Source organism: Frankliniella occidentalis, unplaced genomic scaffold, assembly GCF_000697945.3.
Source record: "Frankliniella occidentalis isolate FOCC.00 unplaced genomic scaffold, Focc_3.1 Scaffold465, whole genome shotgun sequence".
NCBI lineage: Eukaryota > Metazoa > Arthropoda > Insecta > Thysanoptera > Thripidae > Frankliniella > Frankliniella occidentalis.
Window position 1 is genome coordinate 21621 of NW_026267583.1, and position 4959 is coordinate 26579.

The 4959-nt window shown below is 64.6% G+C and overlaps 1 protein-coding gene across 6 annotated transcripts in view; it reads left to right on the top strand.

Moving 5' to 3' along the window:
• LOC113214707 (protein held out wings) overlaps positions 1-4959 on the top strand; it is a 63870-nt gene that overhangs the window by 9476 nt on the left and 49435 nt on the right. The gene's annotated exons all lie outside the window — the stretch shown is intronic.

The following is a 4959-nucleotide window of genomic DNA, read 5'->3' on the forward strand; positions in this document are numbered from 1 at the left end:
CCTGCCCTGCCCCGCCTTGCCCTTCCCCGCCCCGCCTCGCCGCGGCCGGAATCTTTTCTGCCTAATTTAGCAGCTAATCCAGCGCGAAGTGACACCTCGCCCTCGGCCCGCCTCTCAACGGCTCACTGCGCGGTGCGCGCGGGCGACGGCGGCGCCCCTATCCTCTGCAACCTCGCGGCCGCGAACACCATCGGCACGGCGTTTGCTATAGAGTGGTTGCCAGTGGTGCCCATCCCCATCTCACCGAAACTTTCCTCCGGCCCCATGTCCACTGCTTTCCAATGCAACTCTGCTCGCCTTCGTCCGATGCAGCGCCGGGCCGTCTTGGCGTGGGCCCCTCCCTGCTGGCCCAACGCGACGCCCACCAGGGCCGCCGGGTGTGAATGAACCACGTGCGATGTAGATGAGCCCGGCCCACCCGGGGCCCAGGCCCGGCCCGCCACCACGTGGCGCTGTCGCAACGTCTGCACTCTGTTCGAAAACACACGGCCAGCCCAGCCGGCCGGGTTTTATTCCTGGACGTTCACCACCGCGACGTGGCAGCAGAGCTAAGCCGTCGTGCCCGGCGCAGTGCGGACGACGACGCGGCCGCTCCGAGGAGGAAAAGGCCATCGGCCATCATGTCGCACAGGCCAAGGGGCAAGGGGCCGCGCCGGCCGCGCAGCGGGACGGAAATATGGAGGGATACGATTTAATGTCTCCGCTCTTACCGTGTCGCGGCCCCCGCCTCCCCCCGGCCCCTCGCTAGCTCGGCGGCCCTCCCAAGTCGACGACGCCGTGCCCTGGCGGTCCTGTCCTCCTCCTCCGAGTGTGACGTGAGCCGTAGCAGGAGTAACAACAGTCCGACGCGTCGCCTGGTCCGGCCCCGGGTGCCACTCACATGGGCCGGCGGGCGCAATGAGAGTTTGACGGACTCCCCGTGTGCCGGGCTGGCTGGCTGGCTCTGCCGGGCCGAAGGAGCTTGGCGGCGGCGCGCACGGCGTCGTCGTCGTCCTGAATGTCAATCGCTGTGTTCCGGATGCCCCCTCCATGCCCCCCTCCATGGGACGTATGCCCGCCGCCCCGCCTGCCCCCTCTCGTGCCCCAACCGCTGACAAAGGTCGTAAGGCGCGCGGACCGCAGCGCGGCCGGCCAGCGCGGCCCGTACGGGCCCGTGCCCCGGCCCTTAGGATAATGCCCTCGCGGAGAAAAGTGAAAAGGCAGCGGGACGGGGGCGTTCGCGCAGGAATGCAGCTATGCTGCTCTGTATCCACCTTTAACTTGCAAATGATCATACTCTTGCCTGCGCCCCGCCGACACTAGCTGTGCCATCCGTTGCTGACTCGCGTCGCTGACTCGCGTCGCTGTCGCTGACTCCCGTCACTGACTCCCGTCACTGACTCGCTGACTCCCGCCGCTGCTGGCCCGACCTTGGCACCGCAGCCACGTGCGTACGTACGTATGTTTTGAGAAGCACGGCAGGCCTGCTGGACGTTCGGCTCATTGTCTTCCTCCTGTGCCCGGCTGTATGCCCGTCCGTTTTACGAGTTCCTGGCGGCACTGGGGCGTAGAGGGGGTCGGGGCGGGCAGGAGGAGGGCGGTACGGCGGATGTTTCGTTTCCTTGGCCGGCGCTGGGCAGGCTGCTGGGGGGCACTGTAGTGTGGAAATGGTGTCGTCGCGCCGCTCCCCCGCGGCTACCTATCTAATCAGGTTCGGCTGGTCCACCCCAACACTGTGTTGGCGGGGAGGGTGTGCTGTGCTGCACATGCTACCCTCGCGAACCCCGCTGCCCCCGCCAGCTCGATGGATGACTCTCCTTCTCCTCCTTCCCATCCTCTCCTCCCAATTTCGCCGGATGTCGGATGTTTTTCGTGGCTAATCGCCGCGGTGACATATCGCGGCGGCGACAACGTTGGCCCACCGAGAGCGACGTCTCGCCGGTCCTGCTGGAGCCCTGCTGGGGTCTCAAAGCGGCTGTCCGTCCAAATTGGACTGCAGCCGGGCCGTGCGCCTGGCTTTCACCCGGTGCAGTGCGCTGTGGGCGTGGCGGGGCGTGGTCGAGCGCGGATCGTGCTTGTGCCCTGCGACGCGCGCGCGCCCGCCGGCCCCAGCCCGGCTTTACTTGGAATTTTCTCGTCGGGCGGCGGCTTCGCCCGCACTGCGATTCGAAATTCGAAGTCTCGCTCGGGGCGGCCGGTCCCCGCCGGTCCCCGCCGGTCCCCGCCGGTCCCCGCCGGTCCAGCGCGGGGCGGGCGGGAGGGCGTCCCGTTACAAATCGTCCCGCCCGCCAAAGGCCCCGCTCCCTCGCGTCCCCGGTGCGGTGGCGGTGGCGGCATGATCCCCACAATCCCGATGTTATTCGCGGACCCGGTGCGTTCGTCTCGCTCGCTGTCCGTCTCGGGGCCGGCCGCCGGGGCCCGGTGCGGGGTAGGCCGCCACCCGACGCCGGAGCGCGGCGGGTCGCCTATGTGGCGAAGCGCAGGGGCCGGGCGGCCCGGCGGCAATGCGCGGCCGCTGCACTGGCGGGGCGGTGCAACGTACGGGTATCCACGAGGGCACCCCGCCCTCGGCGGTGTGCTGCCTGGTCCTTACGGGGGCAGGTTCTTGTAGATGGGCACAAGCCGTTTCTAATGTACCCTGTAGTTGATTTGGACACTTGTCTATGCACTCTGATGACGCACGACTCTCTCCGCACCTTTTAAGTGAAATCAAAGTCAAATTTCACTTCTTTTTTTCTTTGGGGGGGGGGGTCGAAAGGGATCCCTGTATCCCAGCCCCCACACATACCTACAGGGTAGGGCGTTGTTTACGGTCCCTGTTCGGGTCACTGACATGGACGGTCTGCCCCTCCCCCCTCAACGGGGACTCCAAGGCCGGTCTCCTACAGTGTGTTTTTTTTAGTACCCGTCGTGCATTGTGTTTGATGTGACAATTGGACCACACGGCATAAAATACGGAGTGTCCCGCCTGTTCGAGAGGCCAGAGCCCAACCCAGCCCACCCAGCCCAGAGTGTTGTCGCCGAGGTCGGACAGCACTCTGGGTTTATTCTAACCGAATTACTTGTTGGTCCGAGGCGTCACGTCCACGACTTGACAGAACCAGGCCAGCCTGTCGTCCTATAGTTTTTCGGCCCAGATGGTTTATTTGGGCGCGATGCTTTCGCCCGCCGCGGGTTTCTCTCTCTCTTCTCGCGAGCAAACAGTGGCGCTGTAGTAGTGGAGTCACGCTGGGCCTGCGCAACGAGAGGCTTGACGAACGGGGCGGAGGAGAAGAGAAAGAGAACGAGAGAGAGAGAAAGAGAGACAGAGACGGGCATGCGAGTGGTATGCGTTATGTGTGCCCGCGGTGGCGTGGCGCGGCGAGGCGCGCCGTCCAGCGACCTACTCCCCTGTCCTATGACCGAGTCTCCGCCACATGCTCGCACGGGCCCCGTTTTTGACGCCTTTTCCGCGCAATTGTCCCGTTCTGTCGACGGATACGGGTCATTTCTGCCTCGAACTGCTGTCCGCGCGAAAGAAACTCGCCGATCGGACCATTTTTGGCCCGTTTCTGCGTCCGTTTCGAACCAGTGTGGTGGTCTTCGGTAACAGTCCTCCATCTCCACCGGCGTGTTGCATCGTTCGTTCGTCCGCCTCTCTTTCTCGCACGTGTTGCCCGTGCTCTCTCCCACATCGCCCCCCCCTCCCCCCCTCTCCCCCTCCTTTCCTCTCTCCCACCACCACCACTCGCTGCCCGCATTGCTGTTCGACGTCGCGATGCTTGACTTGGAGCAACATCGGGCAGCAGCAGACATAAGCACCCAAGAGCCCTGCCCCGCCCGCGCCCAGCACCCAGCAGTACCCCGCGTCCCAGGGCCTCTCAATGCTAAACGAATGGGCCCTATAAACTTGGGCGAGGGGTATTGACCAATTGGCATGCGCCAGCAGCCGCTGTCAAGGTTGGGGCCGGCGCGGCTGTATGCGTGTGTAGTATAAAGTTTCACGATCTCCGCCCGACGAGGATTTCGCCTGGTTCTTGTCGCGGGGATGATCCCTGGGCCCGGCGCTGCAGCGGCCTCGGTGCGCGGTATTGACGCTGATTGAGGTGTCAGCGAGGCGGTGGAGGTGGGGCTCACTCTACTCCTCTCCCCTCTCGAGCCGCCCACTCCGGTCGGCCCACCCGACGCGCCGGGTACGTGCAAAGTGTCGTGTCTGCGCCGCTCTTTTCACATCGGGCAGATCGCAGATCTCTGTCGCGCCATCGTCGGGTCCAGCAGAGTGCCCATGAAGCGGAGGCAGCGGCAAGTCGAACGTCCCCGTGTAGAAACGGACGCGTCCATACTTCTTCCCTTGATCGCTTTTTGGTCACGCCTTTATGCGTCCCCCTGCTGCCCTGACCATCATCCGCGAGCGAGGATATTCATTTCCATCTCTTTTTCTCTTGTTTTCTTGTCACTGATGGCTGATCGCGATATATTAACCCCTGGGTGATTCAGCGGGCGCGCTGGCCCCTCGCCAAGCACCACCACCCTCCGCTCCGCTCCGCTCCCCCGCCTGTCGCGGTCGGGCAGGAGTCATCGTATCAGCCAGGTTTAGCTCGGCCACACCCCGCGTCCCTCGCGCGCGTCTCTCGCGGCGTCCTGAACAGAAAAGAAGCAAAATGAAGTCAGGTGTGCCGTGCTGCACTCTCTAGTCCATATGGTATAGAACGGTGCGCGAATATGAAAACTGGCAAGACCGTAAAAATGACGAAAACTATTCTGTGGCTGGCGTCACGTGCCCGTGGTCGGGCTGGCGGGCCGGCGGGGCGTACGCGCGCGTGAATGGGCCGCTGCTGTTTTGCGCCGGCCGGGCGCGTTCGCTCGCGCGTTCGTACACTTGATGGAGTGACAGCGGGACCGCGGCGCGGAGGGGCGTGGAGGGGCGCTGCTTTCCCGCATCAGCTGATTGAACGTCCGTCTGACATGGGGCCTATGCGTCTCACGCTCGCGGGCGCCACG